The following is a 21,921-nucleotide window of genomic DNA, read 5'->3' as shown; positions in this document are numbered from 1 at the left end:
CAAAGTGCTAAAGGGTATGTAAATGTGGATAGGTTATTATTCCCAACACCCAGAAATTTGTAGTATATGGAGACTGAAGACATACAAATTTATATGCAACTATAATACAATGTTAAAACAAATAAGACAGATTACAAATGCCATGTTACTCAAATTTTAGAAAAGCTTCTTCTGCCTATCCAGACACTGCAGAGGAAATTTAAATGTGGTGTTTAAGCTTAGCTTGGAAGGTTAAAGCTAGACATGGAAATAGCAGGAGGCTAGAGTATTTTAAGATGAAAGAACAGCATGACCAAAGGTATGGTGGCAGGAAATAGAATGAAGATAAATTAGGCTCAGGGGACAGTTCGATTTAACTCCAGGATGGTGACAGCAGGAGAGGGGACTGGAATAACTTTTTGGAATGACAGGGATTGAAACATTGGTCCTTAAACCTAGGAAAAGAGAGTCAACAGTGTTATTAACATGCAGGTAAGGGAGGTGTCCTTCAGCCGGAGTATCAAGTGGCATGTACAGAATTTCCTGGGACAGTGAGAGATTAGAAGTGAGGAGATTTGCTAAGAGACTAGGATGAGACTCTAGATAGTGCATCAAACATTCCTGAACTCTGTGGCAGCATCAGAAAAGTGGAAATTGGTAAAAGAAGCTTTTGGATGTAAAATTGCCAGGTCTTAGCAACTGACTGTAAGACTCAAGACTGGGGGAAGGTGGGTCTCTAAAGCTTCTAGAGTACCATGCAAATACCAACAAAAAGCAATGGGGGCAAGAGAAGGAAGACAGAGTTCAGAAGAGACCACAGGGTGTTGGAGGTGTCAGCAGCACAGAGAAGAGGAGCTGTCCAGCAGGTGCTTGGAAAGGTCAGTCTACAGCTATGTGAAAGCCAGGGCTGAAGATAAAGACTTAGGTGTTACTCCTACTGAGGCCCAAGCACAGGCCAACAGAGGAGATTTGCCAATGGCTGGAATATAGTCAAAAGAAGAACTCAAAACAGAAACTGAGGCACAGAGACTTGAGTGAGTAGGAGATGAAAGGAAAACCGAAGAAGGAGCCACCAGTGAGCAGTCAAAGAAGTAAGAGGAGCACAAAGAGCACCCAGAAGCGGAATGGAATTTACAAAGAAGCAAGTGCAGACACTTCCAAAGGCTGTTGACAGTTTGAGGCAAATGAAGATCTGGAGATCCATTATAACCTGATCATGAAATATTAATAATTAATAGACCTTACAGGAAAGAACTCACTCCTTCAAATCAAAGCATTCTCACATGAGATTATTCTTTTTTTGATCCTTGCCAGGAAAAAAAAAAAAAAAGAATTTCTTGTCGGGAGATACTCTGATTTCAAGGATAATTTCCTTAAACATTCTCAGTTTGATCCTATTGGTCAACAGTTTTCAATCACATCTAGTACCATTTTCCAAAAGTATATTCAACGTTAGGGGGCATTTTCAGGAATGGACAGTGACTGAGGGGAAGCCATCAGCATACGGAGGACAGGGGCCATAGACACTAATATCCTGTAATAAAAGAGGCATTCCTACACCATGCAGAGGTACCCTGCCAAAAATGCCAACAGTGTCCCCCTGTTGAAAAAACTGCCACATGATGCTATTTATCACTGAATGCACCTTTTGTATATTTGAGAAAAACTGATAAAACTCCAGATTCTGAACTCTTGGAGAGTCAATTTTTTAAAAAGGCCAATAGCATTAACACAGTTTATCCCTTAGAAAATTTCTGAGCAAATACACACCTTTCAGTTTTAATATTTGTTCCTATCTAACCTAGTTCCAAAAGAAATAGGGTTGTTTTGGTGGGTTTTTTTTTGTTTTTTTTTTTTGCTTTTTTTTTAGGGCTGCACCTGAGGGATATGGAAGTTCCCAGGCTACTGCCAGCCTACACCACAGCCATAGCAATGCCAAATCCTTGACCCACTGAGCAAGACCAGGAATTGAACCTGCATCCTCATGGATACTAGTCAGGTTTATTTTCACTGTGCCCCAATGGGAACTCCAGAAATAGCGCTTTAAGTCAGTTACTTAATAGGGCAGCTTCTTTTAGTTTATAACTTCTTCTTATTAGCTCTAACTTAAATCTGTTTGGGGTATAGATGATTAATAAGAAAACATTTCATTGTGTTATTATTACAGTCAATGTTTAATTTAAATGCTCTTTTTAAAAAAATATTTTTTTAAGGCCAAACCCACGGCATATGGAGGTTCCCAGGCTAGGGGTCGAATCACAGCTGCCAGCATACACCACAGCCACAGCCATGCAGGATCTGAGTGGCATCTGCAAACTACACCACAGCTCATGGCAATACTGGATCCTTAATCCACTGAGCAAGGCCAGGAACTGAACCTGCAACCTCATGGTTACCAGTCAGATTAGTTTCCACTGCACCACGACAGGAACTCCCTAATTTAAATGTTTTTAAAAAACATTTTGTACAGGTTTTTATTTATTTCAACAACTATTTCTCTATGTTCACCATACTAAATATTTCAGTTGAAATTTTCCATTTTAATGCCACATATTACCAAACACTATCACCAGCTTAGACACCTGAACTACATACATGTCAATTTTTGTGGGGCTATCCTAACTGTATGCAACTTTTAACAAAAAATTCCTTTACACCAACATCTTGTAGCTGTCACCAAAGTGCCCTGTAAAATTTTCATGAACTTATTTGGGATTTCAATAAATACTAATTTAAAAAACTACTGGATCTTCAAGTAGGTAGATTAAGACGCTGAGTTCACCATTTAATGGATGAACTGAGAAAATGATGTTTGCGCTGTCCATTTTTTTTGAGTTCTATTACTCACTGAGACAGCGTGAGCTGTTTCCCAACATATTTTCTCCACGTTTTGGTCCAAGTAATTCTGAGAAAGCCTGGGACAAACAAGAATGACTTCTCAGACAATGAGAGTCCATTTCACAGTTTATTATGCAATCCAGTCCTATCATGCCATCTAATAAGAAACTTGGCTTTTCAAAGAGTTCCAGAAAATATGTTAAGAAGAAAAAGCCAGGGATCCTTATAACAACCTAACAGCCTAAAGACAAATATTTAACACCTGACACTAGCTACTAGGTATTGAGTTATTTCTACACATGCACTCGTATAGTATAAGTAATGTGGGGCGGGGCAAAGAATCCGCAAAAGATTCTCAGCTAACCTGTCCCCCCAGGCAGTGTCCATGAGAGATTCCCTGCCAGACTTAGAGCTGTGGGCAGGAAAGGAGGCTTACTCTTCCCTACTTGTTTCTGCCTCTTTCCCTCCATGTCTGGCTCCTTTCCTCCCCCACTCCTTCATTTTACCAATAATCAGTTGTTTAGGACTATCACCTGCCAGACACAGCACCTGCAAGGGAGACCAGAACAAGTCCCTGCCCTCACTCAGCCTCCTGCAGTAGAAGTTGTATTATTAGTGGTTAAAGCCAGACAGCCTGCCCGCGTGCTTGCCTCAGCTCAGTCACTTGCTGGCACACAATTTGAGCAAGTCACTTAACTATGCCTAAATTTCTCTTCTGCAAATGCAGATATTGACAGACCTACCTGTTAGGAATGTGATGGGGATAAAAGGATTTAATAGACAGGAAGTGACAGCACAGTGCCTAGAACCCCTTGAGCATTATAGAGATGTCATAGTTACTATAGTCTTGGACTTCTCAGAGTGAGTGGATTAGTCTGTCCAAAGTGTAGAAAAAACCTGATGCTCAGTCTCTCAAAAAATGGCAATGGATTCATAAGCAAAGGCACTCTTTGAGGAAGGGGTGATCTGCCCCCACAACAAAAGAAAATCCTCCATTATCTGTTTACACAGGGTCATTCTAAATAGGCTGAACCCACAGATTTCTCAAATTTGCCGTTTAGCACATCTTACAAATATTTCTTACAACTGCTACATCCCTTTCAAATTATTTGAAATACATGCTTCCTCCACTGAGAAGGAAACTGACTACAGGCAAAGAGGACAGGAGGAAGATTATCCTGGATTTTTGAGAGCAGAATTCCAACCTCATTCACCTGGGTAATCACAGTGCAGAGTTTGGGATGATTTTCAAGGTTCAAAAATTGCTAGTTTATTTTGTAGCTGGGTTTTCCATACACTTTCTTCCTCACAATAGTACTTCAGGAGAGGTACCATGAGTCCTATTTTATGAATAAACAAAACTGAGGACAGACTCTTAAATAATTATTTAACCTTACAAAAGTGCAGAACTGAGCTTGAAATCTAGGTCCATCTCTAAATTTAATTACGTTTTTTCCATGTGAATGTCTCAAAAACTGGCGAATGAACGTAGGATGAAAAGCAAATGCAGACTTCTTTTACTTTAGATCCATGATCCAAGAACATAACTCTGGCTAAAGGGTATTTTGGTAGGTCTTTCCTCCTTCTTTCCCTTCAAGAGGGCTCAAGGCCAGTTATAAAGAGTAAATGCATGTTTAGAAATGAACTGAGCATTTACAGGAAGATGCAGGCACTAACTGGGGCATTGGGAAACAAGTGTTAAAATTTCAGATCACTTACATTATTAAAACAATCCCTGGGGTGAAAACCAGTACGTAACGGCTAACTATTGATGGGAATTTTGCAAAAACTAGTTTCTGACTTTATGAGTTGTTACACAACACACTGAGTTGCTTAAGGTAATCTTTCCCTTTCACTGAAATCATTCAGTCCCCTGCTGATTTAGACTGCTTTAAATGCAATGCACTCAGAAGCATAAAGTGGAGCTACATTGCCCCACCAGGGCCAAATAAGAGCCAGCTTGTTCAGCCCTCATCTATTCTCTGCAGCCACCACCCAACTCAAATTTTTCAGCCACACTCCCCCAAATACACTTAGTTCTTGTGGTTCCAATGACACTGCACATTCAAGTCAACGTGTCTGCTGAAAGTTTGTGGCCCTCCTGAGTTCCCAGTTTGGATTTAGCCATAAGGCATGGGGTTCCAGGAAAGGGCATCTAGTGCCCACTGTTTGCTTTTGCCCAGACTTTTTCACATCACCCTCATCTCTGCCCAGAGGTTTTATTCCTCTGCTGCCTCCCTTATTAGACCAGAGAAAAGAGAAAGATAAAATATTAGCTTTCCGGAGTTTGCGTCGTGGTGCAGTGGTTGACGAATCTGACTAGGAACCATGAGGTTGCGGGTTCGATCCCTGCCCTTTGCTCAGTGGGTTAAGGATCCGGTGTTGCCCTGAGCTGTGGTGTAGCTTGCAGACGCGGCTCGGATCCCGCGTTGCTGTGGCTCTGGCGTAGGCCGGTGGCTACAGCTCTTATTCGACCCCTAGCCTGGGAATCTCCATATGCCAAGAGAGCGGCCCAAGAAAATGGCAAAAAGCCAAAAAAAAAAAAAAAAAATTGGCTTTCCTACTACCACCAGCCTGCCTTCATGCAAACCAGCCCATTCAGTACTGCTCCAGGAAGGAAAGGCACAGGTATTTGTAGAGAAATCACTCGTGTGCGTGTGCGTGTGTGTGTGTGTGTGTGTGCGCGCGCGGATGTTAATTTCCCTGACAAAATCCACAAAATTCCCTCCCTAGCCCCACCAGTAAAGTAGCTTTGGGCATGACTGCCCTTGCGAAAGCAGTCTGCAATCCTTTTCACGGAAGTAAAGGAGAAAATGGGGGGGAGAAAGCAGCTACCAAACAGAATCCGCCGAAAGAGGAGGCAGTTCCCACGTGAACAGTGAGCCTCCCGCGCTACCTGGCCAGGCCTGGCACCCCCAACGTGGCGCAGCGGCCCGGGCAGGAAACCCAGCATGAGCCCAGGAGACACAAGCCCTCCTCTGCCCGGGTCAAGTTCCTTTTCTATCCCCGGGGCGGGCCTCGTCTGCACACACATTTCCACCTGCCTCGCTCCCGCCACGCTACCTGGGGACAGAAATAGAAAAAAATCGACCCCCTTGGTAATTCATCCCCTCCTCTCAGCCTCTCCAAGCCCCGAAAATCTGCTAAAAAAGACGTTCCCTACACACACTCTCACCACCCCCAGATCCCCAACTTCTGCCGCACGAGGCCACCCTGGGGTGCTCGTGGGCCGGAGACTGGATGCTGACGAGAAGAGCACCCGGGAATACGCCAGGCGGGAACCTGCCCGGGAGACCCGTGTGCCAAAGACAGAGAGGGAGGAGCGCTGCGCTGCCTGAGCCTCGGAGCAAAAGCCCCGCAGCTTGGGCACCTCCCGCCCGGAAGCACGCGGGCACACCCCGCACTCCCCGCACTCCCCGCCCGAGTCCCTCGGGCCCCCCTCCCCGACGCGCGCGCGCGCTCCAAGCCCGCGCCCCACCGCGCCCCGGCAACTGCCCCGCTGCTGTCGGCGCGCCGGGGTGACGCGAACTCTCCTCCTGGGGCCGCTTCGGGAATTTTTGTCTATATAAGGGCTCGCGGGCAAGCTCGGCTTTGGTGCGCGTGTCACAAGCTAGCCATTACTTTTACACACGCGCGTGGTTCCCCGGGTAGCTCTGGTAACAGATGCGCGTTCCCCTTCCTCTCTGCCGGCGCCCCCTCCTCTCCTCCTTTCCTCCCGGGGTGTAACTTACTTTACCTGGTCTCCAGCACAGGCTGGGCGCTGCAGAGATCCGTTTCCCGCCAGCCACAGCAGATTCGCCTTGCGGTCACCGGGTGAATGGAATTATTTATTTATTTAGGTCCCTGGACGAGTCCTCCCTCGCCGCAGCCCGAGGAGGTGGAGGAGGAGGCGGGGAGAGGAGGCGGGGGAGGTGCGACTGAGTGCCCTTGTGGGTGCCCGGGGCCATGCGCTGCGCGCTGGGGGGAAGCGGAGATGGGGGCACCGAGGAGGGCGGGGTGAGCACCCGGGGCGTTGCGGGAGCCCCGGGTCCTCGGGTGGGGGCCAGCCGCCGCCGGGCGACTCCAGACGGACTGAGCATGCTCCAAATGACTGTCAACGCCGTAGACACTTAACTCTGTGGCTCCAGGCGCTCCACTTCAGATTTTAGTTTTGACCCAGAGGGTAAACAAGTCTGGTAAAGAGAACTGTAGGTCCAAATCGGTCGGCGCACGCTTCATTCGCCCCCAAGTGCTTTGGCGCCTAACCTAAGAGCCTAATCTAAGAGCCAGGTGTGTGGTAGCTCTGTTCAGATACCCCGGGGAGTGGTGCAACCTGTAGGTGAGGCAGGCAGTGCGAAACGAGAAGAACTTGGCCGAAAGCAGGGAGAGAAGTCTCCTTGTGAGCTTGGAGACAAGTTGTTGGACCGTTTTTTCAGTTGAAATCTTTTGGCGGGCGCGAGGGGAGAGGGGATGGCAGTGTTGGAGATTAGACTCGCCAGCCAGGTATCACTCTGAGGGGGAAAATACGGTTTACCCCGTGCGTGAAGGAGTAGCACTCAGAAGACCTTGCACGTAGGAAAGAAATGAAAGTCATTTGTAAATGATTCAAATTATTTAATTCTTCAAAATAGGATTTAGTTATTCGACAATACGTGGTGCTAGTGATAATGGTAATTCCAGTCTTGGTTTGGTTTCTTCTACCTTTATTTTTACTCCGTGTCTCCAACATATTTCCGGGAAAGTTAGAAAGAGGAAGGGCTGGAAATGAACATTTACATCGGGTTCCTTTAATATTTTTAAGGTTGAAGTAAAGTACTACTTAGAAACAAACAACCCAGAAGAATAAACGTGGGCTTGGTTTTGAGCATTCCTAGTCCAGTTTTTCTGTCAATTTAACTGCCTCTCCCCAATTCCTGCTCCAAAAAAGTGAAAAAGATAAAATGTTACATTAATCTAAGATAAAAATATAACTTCCTAGACGTTTTCCTTGTTTATTCTAGAAATTAGATCATTTCTAAAAAGCCAAGATAATTTAGTTAAAATAACTGGAATTTGGAAGCCTGAAGGACAAAGAATCAAAAAAACAAGATGGTAGTTATAATAAAATAATTATTTATTAAATAGTTATCATTGTCAGTCACTGTTCTTTTTATATGGATTATCTCAATGAATACAATCACTCTATTACATTATTCACATTTTACAAATTTGGAAACAATTTAAGTCATTTGGCTAAATTCACATTGCCTTACTTCTGCCAAAGCTAGTCTGTAGGCTTGGACAAAACTTGAATTTTAGTTTCTGCAGTTACAAAATAGAAATAAAATCAACTTTTTATTACTGATAGAAGATTTAGGTGAGATGATATATGTGAAGTTGATAATATGATATGAATAAAATGATGGCCAATATTAGTAACTTCAAAAAGTTTGGAAAACAGTATTGCAGAGAGACAGGTAGTTTGGAAACTAAGGAACTAAGGCAAAACTTCCAGATAGGACTTTAGACTTATTTTAAGCTAAAAATTGTAAACTGACATTTATGTAAGATATAATAGTTTTTTGATAATGATGGATAATATAGTCAAACAGTAACTTTAAACTTTTCATTTCATTGCAAAAAAGAATGTTAAATTTTAAAAAGGAACAACATCAAGATACACATATCAAGGTCATGTTCTTGGGGGCATGCTTCTGACATTTTTCCAGCTCAATCATCATTTTTATTTTCTTTAAAAGGAGAAGGAGAAAGACGATGCATTTCTTGAATTTTGACCCCACTCTCCCTTTTCCTTGCCTTTGATTTTTCTTTTTCATCTTGTAGTCCTGTGTTTTTCACAGCCCCATATTCTTGGCCTATTTAGCCCACTGCCAAACTCTTAAACATCACTACCTATATCATTATATGTATTATAATTGTAGCAAGTTTTCATTTTAAATCCTGTTTTTCCAACAATTAAAACTCTGAATCCAGTTAATCTACTGCCCCAGTGTCAATATTTGGGTGTTCATTTCTAAATTGCCTTGTTGCTATGGTTGGGCATGCTATGTAAATATTTAGTTGGCTTAGAAAGGAATCTGGGAGTTCCCATCCTGGCTCTTTGGTTAACAAATCCGACTAGGAACCATGAGGTTTCAGGTTCGATCCCTGGCCTTGCTCAGTGGGTTAAGGATCCAACGTTGCCTTGATGCAGCTTGGATCACGTGTTGCTGTGGCTTTGGTGTAGCCCAGCAGCTACTGCTCCAATTAGACCCCAAGCCTGGGAACCTCCATATGCCGCAGGAGTGGCCCTAGAAAAGGCAAAAAGACAAAAAGACAAAAAAAAAAAAAAAAAAAAGGAAGGAATCTGAAAAGAGAGTTAGGTGGGAATAAATCCAATCAATTTCTCCTATGACATGCAGTATTACTATTCTTCAGAAGTTGAGAAAAAGTACAATTTAGGGGAAAAGCAAATCATATAATCAGAACTTGTAATGTTTTTGGTAAAATTTCTACCTTGATTTCTATTTATAAGGTGAAATAACAATGGGAGAAGTAAAGGATAGCAATATACTCAATATTCCAATGACTCATGTTTTACAATAAGTGACCTAGTGAAAACATAACAATGTACAAACTCATAAAACCCAAACATATACTACATTCCCACAGCCTCATATTCCAGGTTCTCTGCACTTTCATTCCTCAGCTATGTAATGTCTTTTCGCTTTTTTCTGTCTTTTTTCATTCCTCTCCCTTTTCTCCATTTCAAACATGTCTGAGACATTCTTTTCTTTTTTTCTTTTAAAGCCCAGCAGCTTTGTCATCACCTCTGTAGCATTTCAAGTACTACTTCAATAGGAATCCTTCCCATCTTTGTGACCTTTCCCAAAGAACATGGTATATGCCTCTATTTGGAGCATTTTCTGATGCTTCACAGTATGGGTATATTACAATTTGGTTCTATCTCCCCTGTCTTTTAGGCTGTGGAAGGGCAGAGATGACCGTTTACTCATGTTTGTAATCTTCCAGCATCCAGCACAAATTCCTCCAGATAGAAGGTAATTAATAACATTTGCCAAATGGAGGAAAGAGATGATAGAGTGATTTTAAGCAACAGATGGCAGAGGCAGTTGGAGCTAACAATATCCATGATCTGCAAGACACTGCATTTCCTGGCTTCTCTCACTGTTCTACTGGGGCCATGTGACGAGTTCTAACTAATAGTGCTTGAATGAAAGCAGTTTATGTCACTTCTGGGTAAAGGGCATGAAGACTGAGTAAGTCTCTTCCGTTCCTGCCTTTTTCTGCTTTAATAGCCTCATGTTTCAGATGGAGTCGCTACAACATGGAGTTGCTAAAAGATAAAGACAGGCTGCTTGACTTACACTGGCCTCTGTGTGAGCAAGAAACCATCATTATGTCTAGTCACTGAGATTTCAGGATTTATTTGTTAAGAGAACATAGCCTACCCTATTCTGACCAATACAAGGTGTTATTTAATGTGATTATAAATCATAATGGTATAAAGGCCCAATGAAACAGTGGGCTTACAAGAATGCTCTAATGTGTTAAGTCAAGGCTAAAAACATATATTCTCACAACCCCAAGTTGATATATAACAGCCTTTTTCTGGCAAGACTCTGTGAGAGCAAAGCAGGGGGGCGTTGTGTGTGTGTGTGTGTGTGTGTGTGTGTGTGTGTGTGTGTGTGTGTGTGTGTTTACTACACACAATAGACTGGCTTTAACTAAGGGCAAAAGACCAAATATCCCAAAATATTCTCCTCGGCCTAAGTGAAGATGAACGTGTACCTGCCATCCAGTAGTAACATCCTGTGACCGAGATTGTAGCTGGCTAGCATCTGTGAGCATGATCACTCTGACCTGGTTTCATACAATATACAAAATATGAAAAACATCATTCTACTTCTTCTAGATGTATATCTTGAGTGCATTCATATAGGCTACTCTGGAAATCTCTTCTGTGGAAGCCTCTCATAGAATTATGGAGAAAGCAAATCTATTCTCAGTTTACAAGAAATAAAAAAGGAAATGCAGTCATGTTGAACATGGCTGTATGGTGTGCCTTTCAGTAACTATACAAGAGGGAGTTCCCTGGTGGCTCAGCAGGTTAAGGATCTGGCTTTGTCACTGCTGTGGCTCTAGTTATAGCTCTGGCACGGGTTCAAGCCCTGGCCTGGGAATTTCCATATGTGTGGTAGAAGCCAAAAAAATAAAATAAAAAAAAATAATAACTATACAAGAGCCCCAAAAGGTCTTTTGTCAAAATAAACAAATGACTCTTGAGGTGCCAAAAATCTGGTAATGGATTCTGCATTTAAATTCCTGTCCATTGGCATTTTTCTAATTTTACAATTTATTTGATGCTATGCATAAAGTAAGCTTAATGGATTCTGGTTATAATCCTAATTATTGATGCCTTCATCTGAATATGTTAATTATTCTGAAAGCACACAAAATTAAAAACTTGTATTAAATGTTTTATAATAAACTATAAACTTGGCTGGCAGGGATCTTATAAATATTGGATTATAAGCATTTAATATTTAATGAATTTTATTAAATAAATGAATGATGCCTGAATATGGTACCAAGGAACCTAGATTTCAGTGCCGTTTTCTGTACATGTGGTCTTAGATGGGTCACTTAACCTTAGCTTCACTTTTTAGAACTCTGATACTTTCAAGCACTTCATGGGTGCAAAGATCAACAGAGAGTATGAGGACTCAACAAATGAAGAAAATATTTATGTCTCGTGAAGGTTTTTTTTTTTTTCTAATTAACCAGAAAATAAACATTCATTTTAAGTATTTTAGAGACTAATTTTTATCAAGATGCATAAGAATGCAACCATAAAGTTACCCCCTTAACTTGTAACTTTGTATAACTTGCCCTGTGCCTGGAATGTCCTTGAAGGATTAGTCATTGTTTGCATTTACATAAGGCCTCATAGGTCACAAGAGAGTTTCATGTTAAAATACTTTCGGCTACCTGCTTCTCAGTAAACTAGATTTTCAACTGCCCTTTCTTTGTTTTATTTGCCTAAAGTTAGAGCCATGTTGTCATTTTGTTTTCCACTCAGGGAATCTTTTTTCTGATTTCCATCTGCCAGGAATTGACTGGAACTGGGTATTTGTTTTGTGCTGTTTTGCCATGTCTTTCTAATTGATTTTGTAATGTCGCTTCAAGGGGAGCTTGTTGATTGTGATCTTAAGTTATCACTTACAATTTTTTTCCCAAGAAATAATCTGGGTGAGATTTGCTATGTGAGATGTGATGTAGGTTTCAAATCCATATGTTTGGATAAAATGTGCCTCTACTCTTTAGCCCCTGTAGCTTGTTCTGGAGCCTAGCAATGTAGGTGTCCACTTGATATTTATAGATTTTTTTCCCCCTTGGTTCACCATAATTTCATTTCTCAATACAGGCCCTGAGTCATGGAATTCAATCTTCATGAGTTTTATTCATTAGACATCTTTATTAAGCAACTGTTACATGATAGGCACTGGAATAAGCTTTTTAGAGCTAAGTAGTGGTTTCTTTAAGCAGACAGTACACAAATTTTCAGATTTATTATAATCCTAATGCTATGATTACACCCACTCCATAATTATGTTTGCACATACACATCAGAGTATAAATATTGGGATATTAGTTTTATTGAATGATATTCCTTATAAGTTTTTTCAGTCTGAACTGAAAGGGGAATATCCTAGTTATCGAGTTGAAGCTTTATCCAGAGATTGAGAAACATGTTTCAAAAAAATCCATGTCAGGTTTTTTCTCAGCAGCCTTTGTGAAGGAGAATGAGTTTTCTTTCCTGATTCCAAAGACTCAAACAACAATTGTGGATTTCTTTGTCACTATACCGGCTTTATTTTATTGTAAATAAACTTTATTGACCTATAACTTACATTCAAATGCATGCGTTTTAAGTGTATGGTTTGGTATATTTTGACAAATCTGTATACTTATTTAATCACTACTCTAATCAAGATGGAGAGCTTTTCCATCATCCCAGAAAATTCCCTTACGCTATTTTTATTCAATGCTCCCTGAACCCAGGTGGTTGCTAATCTGTTTTTTATCATCATAGGCTGTTTGGTTTTCCATGCCCTAAAATGTTATATAAATAGAACAACATCATAGGTACCCTTTTGTATTTGGCTTCTTTTATTCTCTATATTTACATTTAATTCATCCATGTAGTTGTGTTTATGCATCCTTTGTTTTTCCTTTCCTTATTGGGTATGTGATATTGTGTGGAAATGCCATGGTATTTTATTCAATTCACATGTTGAAAGATATTTGGATTATTTTTTTGGCCAAGCCCACAGCATGTGGAAGTTCCCAGGCCAGGGATCAAACCCTTATGACAGCAGCAACCTGAGCCACAGCAGTGACAACACCAGATCCTTAACCCACTGTACCACAAGGGAACTCCATGGATTATTTTTATTATTTACTTCTATGAATATTTAAATATAAATATTTCTGTGGACATGTGTTAGCAGGTTTGACCTTTAATACATAATATAAAAAATGTTTGAGAAAGCAGTATAATATCTGACCTGAGTACTTCACATACTAGGCATCTGAATAACTGGCTACAGGTCTGGTCGGACAATTTACTAATGCACTACTTTGCAAAGACACAAATATGCTTAAGATTCACTTTCTTCATAAGTAGTAAAAATTTGATTTGATTATTAAGAAGAATCAACAGGGAGTTCCCGTTGTGGTGAAGGAGAAACAATCCAACTAGTAGTATCCATGAGGATGCCTGTTTGATCCCTGGCCTTGCTCAGTGGGTTAAGTATCAGTGTTGCTGTGAGCTGTGGTGTAGGTGGCAGATGTGGCAAGGATCCAGTGTTTCTGTGCTGCTGTGGTGTAGGCTGGCAGCTGCACAATTTGACCCCTAGATTGGGACCTTCCATATGCCTCAGGAGCAGCCCTAAAAAAGCAAAAAAAGAGTCAACCAGATGATACAATAGATGAAATTGATTTCTAAATTATATAAAGCTTAACAAAAATGAAAGGAGGTATTATCATGTAAAATATGTACATATTTAGGAAATAGTATTTCAGAAAAAAAATTACATAATAAATAAAGCAAATTGGTGTGACATGATTTGAATGGGAAAAGAAAATGTAATATTAGTATTTGATATTTGTATTCTGCTAAGTGAACTAAGTCAAAGACAAATATTATATGCTATCACTTATATGTAGAATCTAAAAAACACAGCAAACTAGTGAATAAAACAAAAAAGAAGCAGACTCACAAATATATAGAACAAACTAGTGGTTACCAGTGGGGAGAGGGAAGAGGGGAGAGACAACATAGGGTTAGAGGGGAAAAAAAGGGGGTATCATGGGACTATATGAAATCATATGTATGAAACTTTTGAAAATTATGAAGCACTATAGAATTTAAGGAATATTTCATTCAATAAGAAAATTAAATTTAAAAAGATTTTATATTTGATTTAAGTTTATCTTCTTAATCAATTTTTAAAGAACAAGTTGGACAATCACAAAATTCAGAAATAGCTTTATATAGAAAAATTCATCACTTCACTGGCACCTTACTTAAATAGATTTCTATTCAGTTAAGATTAACTGCAGGAAGCACCATTCATCATATGGGAGCTACTCCATTGCAGAGTAGAGCATAAAAAGATATTCTCTTCCTCTGTCATTCAACCAGATTTAAGAATAAAATTCCTCATAGCTGTTCTAAAGACAATTGTATTTATTATTTTCACTCTAGTTATGGGATCTTTAAAGATTATCCATTTTTTCATTTGAGAGCATTTTCCCCTTCCTTTCTACTCCGGTTACTATTTTTGTGGAAAAATTTAAAAATTGTGGTATAAACCAACAAGAGTGTATCATGCTCATGTATTCTGTTTGCAGAACAGGGACCACTTATCTCTGCTCCATTGTGTCTGTAGCTTCAACTAGAAAGGTTGGAACACAGGATCCTAATCTATTTAGGTACATCTTCAGTCACATGTCTAAGTTGGAATATCTCGAAGACTGGACTCTTTTGGGTGTCCTTATTGAAACACTCAGACATGGCTTCTCCTTATGGCCTGAGGTTTTTACAGTGTGATGGCTGTGATCCTAAAGCCAGCCCACTGAGAGCTAGCCTTCCAAGACCCAGCTAGAAGTTCACCAAAATTCAAGAGTTACTTGGGGTCTCTTCCATCGCATTCTGCTGTTAACTAGCAAGACTTCAGTTAGTACTGATTTCCCATTACTGCTGTAGCAAATTATCACCAATTTAGTGGCCTAAAACAACACACATTTAGGAACACATAGTTCTCTAAGTCAGAAGTCTGAGTCAGTTTGATTCCTCTGCTCTGGGCCTTACAATCTGGGGGAAATTTTGTTTCCAAATCATTCAGGTTGCTTGCAGAATTTAGGTCCTTGCAATTATAGGGCTGAGGTCCTCATTTCCGGGGTGACTTTAAACTTCTGAAGGTCATCTTTATTCTTCATTGCTTTGAGCCTTCATCTTTGAAAAGCAACAGTGCCTGGAGTCTTTCTCATGCTTTGTATCTCTCTTTCTCTTCATTGCACCTGTTTTCTTACCCTCAGATGGAGAAAGTTCTCCGCTTTTAAGGGTTCTCGTGGTTAGATTGGGCCCACCTAGATAATTGCCCTATTTGAAGATCCATCATCACCTTACATCTGCAAATTCCCTTTTGCCCTGTGAACAATGTATATGCACAGTCTCTAGGGTCGAGTGTGAATATCTTTGGGAAGGCATTCTACCTACCACATAAGAGAAGAAGAATTAGACTCCACCTTTATTTTATTTTTGTTTTTATTTTTTTGGCCATGCCCATGCCATGTGGAAGTTCCCAGACCAGGGGTTGAACCCAAGCCATAGCAGTGATAAGGCTGAATCCGTGGGCCACCAGGGAACTCTTAGACTCCACCTTTAGAGAAGAAATAGCAAAGATACATTTTTGGAAAACCCATGGGATAGGAGATGTTTTGGAAAATGCAATGTGCTACACTTTCCTCCTTAGGTCTTTTTCTCTATCCCTTTTTCTGACTGGAAACTGGGAGAATACTAGTAGAAAACTGCTAAATAGTAAATGGACCTGCTTATAGCTTTCCCTAGGAAAACCAGATCTGATACCGAGGGAAAGAGCTAGGTGGTTTTCTGTTTGTTTCTCAATTTTTTTGTTTTGTCTCTTAGGTTTGGAAACTTAATTCCATGTGGCAGACACAATTGTGTTCCTTAGATCCCAGATGCAGCCCAGATGAAGAAAGCACGATTAGCAGGAAACTTCCACATGTCAGCAACTTCAAGTTCTGCCTTAGCCACAGGAAGTCACATTGTCTGAGGTCACCTCCTGTTTTGGGTAGTCTGCATCTGGTGACTGAGTGTAGCAGATGTATTAAAATCCAGTCATTGAAGTTCCCACTGTGGCACAACGGGACTGGTGGTGTGCCTGCAGCACCAGGATGCAGGTTCGATCCCCAGCACAGCAGTGGGTTAAACCATCTGGCATTGCCCCAGCTGATCCCTGGCCTGGGAACTCCATATGCCACAGGGAGGCCAAAAATGAAAGAAAAAAAAAAACCCTGTCATTAAAGAATGGATATATTTTTAACAAATATATATATGATTTGCTTTGCTGTATCCCTGAAATGAATGCAACATTGTAAGTCAATTATACTTCAATAAAATTTTTTAAAAACCCAGTCATTTTGACCCAATGTGAGATATGCTAGCAGGCAATAATTGTTCCAGAGATCTCTTCTGGTTTATGTTACAGTTGGATTTCCTCTTCTGCCCAATCATACTAACCCACCTCTCCCTTCTTATGTGTTGATTACTAATAAATATGTTGACCCCAAACTTCTCAGAATCTGTGTTAGGTAATCTAGCCTTTGAAAGGTGGTGCCAGGAAAGGTCTGAGAAAGCAGGTGGAACTATAGACTTTTAGGGACTGTCATTTGTCTCACTCACCTCCCACTTCTTACAAATCCTCTCAGAAGAGAGACCCACCAGAATCCTGCTCCGCTAGGAGATGCTTCTTGAACATATATAGAGAGGTATGTGCCAGTGAGTGCAAAGGGTGAACTGTGATAGATATGAAGATGTGATAGATACCCAGATGCCCTACAAGGACTGAGGTGCTGCAGGGATTCCATCACCAGACAGCCTCCCAGTGTCAGTTCTTCAGAGTCTGTCTCAACTGCAGCAAACTACTTCTCCTGCACCTAGAGACAGATCAAGGCAGGGGTGGAAAGTCCTGGCCATCTTGTCCCACTGGACATGTTAGGCACCCTGGGCTTCATGTACCTACCTATTTACTGTCACAGTAGGTTAATGAAACATCAATAGATGTTCATGGAGATCACCAGAGTTCCCTCCAGAGCTCTAGGCTGAATTGGACAAGGTTGGGTTGGGTCCATCACAGTTGGATTTTTTCCCTCTGCCCAGTCTCACTTATACTCCTTCCCCTTCTCTAATAAACACTTTACTCACTAAGTGCAGGGGTGGTATTTGCTTCTAGAGCATGTAACCTACAACATACCAGCTTTTAAAAGGCAAACTGGGCACAATATCCTTTTATCTCTGCCTTGAGGATCCATGTTCAAGACACAGAATTATATGAAATTCCTGCACATAAAGAATACACGGTCTCATCAAACCAGTAATTGAAAAATCAAGTTAATATGCAATTTCCCATCCCTTTTCTCTTTTAAAACTCTGATCATCTCTTAATCCACATGCTATAGTTTAAAGTTGTTATGGATTAGATCACTCACATTCTTTTTGAAAACTCCTATTACCATGCTCTTCTTTCTAAGTGATTCATGTTTATTTTTAATATTTTTTATTTAAGTTTAATGAAGTAAATTTTCCTCCAGGAAAATTCACCCTTTTTTAGGTAAATTGTCTTAAGAGATTTGACAGATACTTACAGTCCTGTAACTCCCACCAGAATCAAGTCATCAATCTACTTTTTCCATTCCTGGTCCCAAGCAACTACTGATTTGGGTTTTTGTTTTATACATCTTAACAGTTTTCTTTGTCTTTCTTTTTCATTTTTTTCCTCTGCAACTTTTCAGCGCTGGTTGTTCATTATATTTTCTAACTCTTTGTTAAAGACTTCTTGTAAATTCTCACTTCATGCATCCATTCTTTTTCTGAGTTTTCGGATCACATTTATTTTATTTGGCTGCACCTGTGGCCTATGGAAGTTCCTGGGCCAGGGTTTGAATCCAAGCTGCAGCTGAGACTGACACCACAGCTGTGGCAATGCTAGATCCTTAACCCACTACTCCAGGCTGGGGATCCAACCTGCACCTCCACAGCTACCCCAGGGGCTTCAGAGACAAAGCAGGGTCTTTAACCCTCCTGTACCACAATGAGAACTCCTTGGATCACCTTAATGATCATTATTTTAAACTCTTTTTTGGGTAGATTGCCTGTCTCCATGTCACTTAGTTGTTCTGGGTTTTTGTCTTGTTCCTTCATCTGAAACATTTCCCTCTGCAGTCTCATTTTGTCTAGATTTGTGTTTGGATTTTTATGTATGTGGAGAGTTAGTTATGTTTCTCGATTTTGGAGAAGTTGCCCTCTGTAGGGGGTGTCGTATGTGTCTCAGCAGTACATTCCCGTCTTCTCACTGAAGCGCCAGGGACCAGCTGGTGCCAGGGTAGGTTCTGATCTGAGTTTGCCAAATGGGTTCTATAAGCTGCTGGATTGCAGTACTTTTGCCTTTGTTGTCTGCTCCTGGTGGAGGAGGCTGGTCTAGAGGCCTGTGTAGGTTTTCTGGTGGGAGGGATTGATGCCTGCCCACTGGGGGGGGCGGAGCTGGGTCTTGGCCCTGTGAAAGGGAGTGTCTAGATGTAGGGAAGTCTGTCTGCTGAGAGGCGAGGCTGCAGTTCAGCCCCACGGTTTTTTTGGCCTGCGGCATCCCAGCCTTGTAGCCTACAGACTGTTGAGGAGCAGGGCAGGTCTTGATGCTAATTACCTAAGCATGATAGCTGCCTCCAGCAAGAGTTCAAGTAGATGAACCTTCCTCCCCATTTCTGCCACCAGCTTTCACCCCGGAGAGAGCCACAGCCACCTCCTGCCTCCCGCCTCGCCAGGAGACCCTCCAATACTAGCAGGTAGGTCTGAATGACCCAGAAATCTATGAAGTCACTGCTTTTTCCCTGGATCCCAGTGCCCATGATACCTTGTGTGTGCCCTCCAAGAGTGGAGTCTCTGTTTCCCCCAGTTCTGTGCAGCTCCTGCCATCAAGCCTTACTGGCCTTCAGGCCAAATACTCTGGGGGGCTCCTCCTCCTGATGCCAGAACCCCAGGCTGTGGAGCCTGATATGAGGCTCAGAACTCTCACTCCTGTGGGAGAACTTCTGCAATGTAATTGTTCCTCAGTTTGTGGGTCTCCCACCTGGAGAGCAGGTGTCTAGAGTACACCCCTCCTACTATCTTGTTGGGTCTCTTCCATATGACTTTGGATGTAGAATATCGTTTTGGTAGGTTCCAGTCTTTTTCAGTGGTTCAGCGGTTGTGATTTGGGTGTGCTGGTGAGAGCAGGTGAGTTCAAGTTCCTTTAACTATGCCACACCATCTTGTCAATAACATCTGCAACTTTTTTTCCTTTCTCTTGACAATTTATCCTCTTGCGCCGTCATGCCTGGTAGTTTAGGCTGATTCCAATTCAGTGACAACAGGGTAAATAAACCCTCAGGAAATGGCTCCCTTGCATCTTCTGGAGCATCTTATACTTACCTGACGGGCATTTCTGCTGCTACATGACATGATGTGTTAATTCCACTTCTATATTACCTGGCCTGGAGCTTTATCTTCTGCCTTTTCCAATCAGTCAAGCTAGCTCCTTCTTTCTCAGAGTTCATTGCTTTAAGGGTCTCAAAGATTCCCCACCTGAACTGAGTAATCACATAGAGGCTCCAGGACTCATGAAATCAAATGAGTTTATGTTTCAACTCTGGCGGCTCTGACTATATCACTTACTTTCTTCCTATAAGTTTCAGATTTAAATGGCTTACTGCTTCATTAAACAGTAAGTCCATTTAACAGGAAACACCTTTACTACTAGAACTTGAACTAAAATTATAAAGGATAAAAGGTTTATTTTTAGATAGTAGGAACTAATCCTAATTAGGATTAAGAACTAATCCTAATTCCTCAAGCTACACCTGGATGATTAAAATACTCTCCTAAAATGGGTAATGGTATTCCACCTTCATCATTTTATCCTTTGCAAAAGCATCAGTATTCTCTTTCTTGCTGTTAAAATCTTCTAATGAAAGTGAAGGGTTAGAAAGAGAAGGTGAAAGAGAAACTATGTATGGCCTTCGTGACATTTAAAATGGTATGCAGGTTCACTTAAAGCAATACCTCTGTTCCCCACCCAGTGTGATACAAAAGATTCTCTTTTGAGAAACCCTTTCAGGGAAAAAATATAGATGTACAGTGTCTCCACTTCTGTTATAATGACAATTTATAGTTCATATATTTTCCCATCCAGCCAGGGAGAAATATAATAGGAGAGTGTTATTTGGAGATTAGGGAAGTCCTGTGTTCTTATTCTTTATATAGTCTGAGAAAAGAAATCAAGTATGCAATACTATTTGCCTTATTGAGTCATAACATCCTTCATCCACATAAGAATCCAAGGAGGGTAATCTACAAAGTCTATAATTCAGGTCTGGATGAAAATAATTATCTGCCCCTATTTCACAGAAAACATCTGGTTTTCTTGTTGCTATTTAGCTCATAAACCTATTTGTTCTCAGTCCCAATTGATTTCATTTGAGCAAATATGCTTAATATTTATTTTCATTTTCTAAATCACAAATATAATTAGCCTTAATCTTGAGCTTTGATTTATTATTCATTTTATGGATGGAAATGTTGCAACATTCTGGGTAAATTTTCAAACAAAGCTGTCCCTGTGTCTTTCCTGACTGATCTCCTGAACGTAATTTTTATATGTACAAAAATAAACTAATGGGTAATACTTGACAGCTGTTCCTTACAAGTTAAAACTGGAATTGATGACTAATCAACATACCTGAAAGTAGAAATACTTGATTGCAATTATATTTTAAGATGGTACTCCTGTGACTTTAAAATAGCTGAGGCCTGTTCTTTGCTTTATATCAACCAGATCTATATGTAACCTCACAAACAGAATCAATAATTCAGCAAATAGCTGCAGAGGGTTTATGTGCAACAAAAGTGGAAATAATAGATATTTCATGAGTGTTCACAATGTATCAGGAATGATGATAAACTGTTCATATACATGATTTAGTTAATCTTCATAATAAACGTAGAGAAATACTTTTTTTCCTCTTTGCAAGAAAGGAAAGTGAAGCATATAAATCTGAGGTCTGTACTCAAGTCACACAGCATCTCAATAACATCTACTCTATTGAAGGCTGCCTGATTCTGGGGTTTGTGCTATTACCTAATATGCCATAGTATTATGCTCTTTTAGGTCATAGGTGCAAAGATGAATAAGAAGTCCTCCTTGCCTCAGAGAGTTTAGTAGATAATCTAATTAGAACATTTATATACTTAAAATTCAAGGTGGAAAGAAATGACCAGCATAGGAGTCCAGATTAAGCAGTCTGCCAATTAAGCCTAGAGTGGATGGATGAAGCAATCTCTTATAGCTTAAGGAATCGAGGATTGGCTTCTTGCAGGAAAGAAGAGTAGCAAAAGTAGGGTAGTAGTTATAAATATGAAGTGCTTGGATTCAAATCATAGCTCTCCTACTTCTTAGCAGCATGATCTTGAGCAACTCATAGGGGCTTCATGTCTTTATCTGTAAAGTGTAGATAATAGTAATTTCTTTATAGGGTCATTGTGAAAATTGAAAGATCCAATATTTATAAAGAAGAATCATGCCTGGCACATACTATGCATCTGTTGGTTTAAATTTTTTTTTGAACAGCACCTTAAAAAACAGGAAGGTTGGAGTTCCCGTCGTGGCGCAGTGGTTAACGAATCCGACTAGGAACCATGAGGTTGCGGGTTCGGTCCCTGCCCTTGCTCAGTGGGTTAACGATCTGGCGTTGCCGTGAGCTGTGGTGTAGGTTGCAGACGCTGCT

The 21,921-nt window shown here is 40.9% G+C and overlaps 1 protein-coding gene and 2 long non-coding RNA genes across 7 annotated transcripts in view; 2 read left to right on the top strand and 1 right to left on the bottom strand.

The window, feature by feature from the left end:
- Nucleotides 1-6,764, bottom strand: part of SLC16A7 (solute carrier family 16 member 7) — a 164,936-nt gene extending 158,172 nt beyond the window's left edge. For 4 of the 5 annotated variants that reach the window (XR_014803441.1, XR_014803442.1, XR_014803444.1 and 1 more), the window contains exon 1: nucleotides 6,554-6,764. The gene's annotated coding sequence lies outside the window, so the exon portion shown is untranslated. Of the gene's footprint in view, nucleotides 1-6,548 lie in introns of all 5 variants that reach the window. The other variant, XM_013997677.3, reaches the window with a different exon arrangement.
- Nucleotides 6,765-6,956: 192 nt separating this feature from the next.
- On the top strand, nucleotides 6,957-16,521 carry LOC102167026 (uncharacterized). Its single transcript, XR_002343996.2, has 3 exons — nucleotides 6,957-7,086; nucleotides 9,759-9,836; nucleotides 16,013-16,521. It is a non-coding gene; the product is annotated as an uncharacterized LOC102167026 (long non-coding RNA).
- A 2,156-nt stretch (nucleotides 16,522-18,677) lies between these two features.
- LOC102165929 (uncharacterized) overlaps nucleotides 18,678-21,921 on the top strand; it is a 155,109-nt gene continuing 151,865 nt past the window's right edge. Inside the window, exon 1 of the long non-coding RNA XR_001308715.3 lies at nucleotides 18,678-18,945. This is a non-coding gene — a long non-coding RNA (uncharacterized LOC102165929). The remainder of the gene's footprint in view (nucleotides 18,946-21,921) is intronic.

The sequence above is a fragment of the Sus scrofa genome, chromosome 5, assembly GCF_054392235.1.
Source record: "Sus scrofa isolate SSC_HxYL_T2T_F1_AM1 chromosome 5, Sscrofa_HxYL_maternal_Yorkshire_Landrace_v2.0, whole genome shotgun sequence".
In the NCBI taxonomy this organism is placed as follows: domain Eukaryota; kingdom Metazoa; phylum Chordata; class Mammalia; order Artiodactyla; family Suidae; genus Sus; species Sus scrofa.
This window is presented reverse-complemented; position numbering and strand designations above follow the sequence as displayed.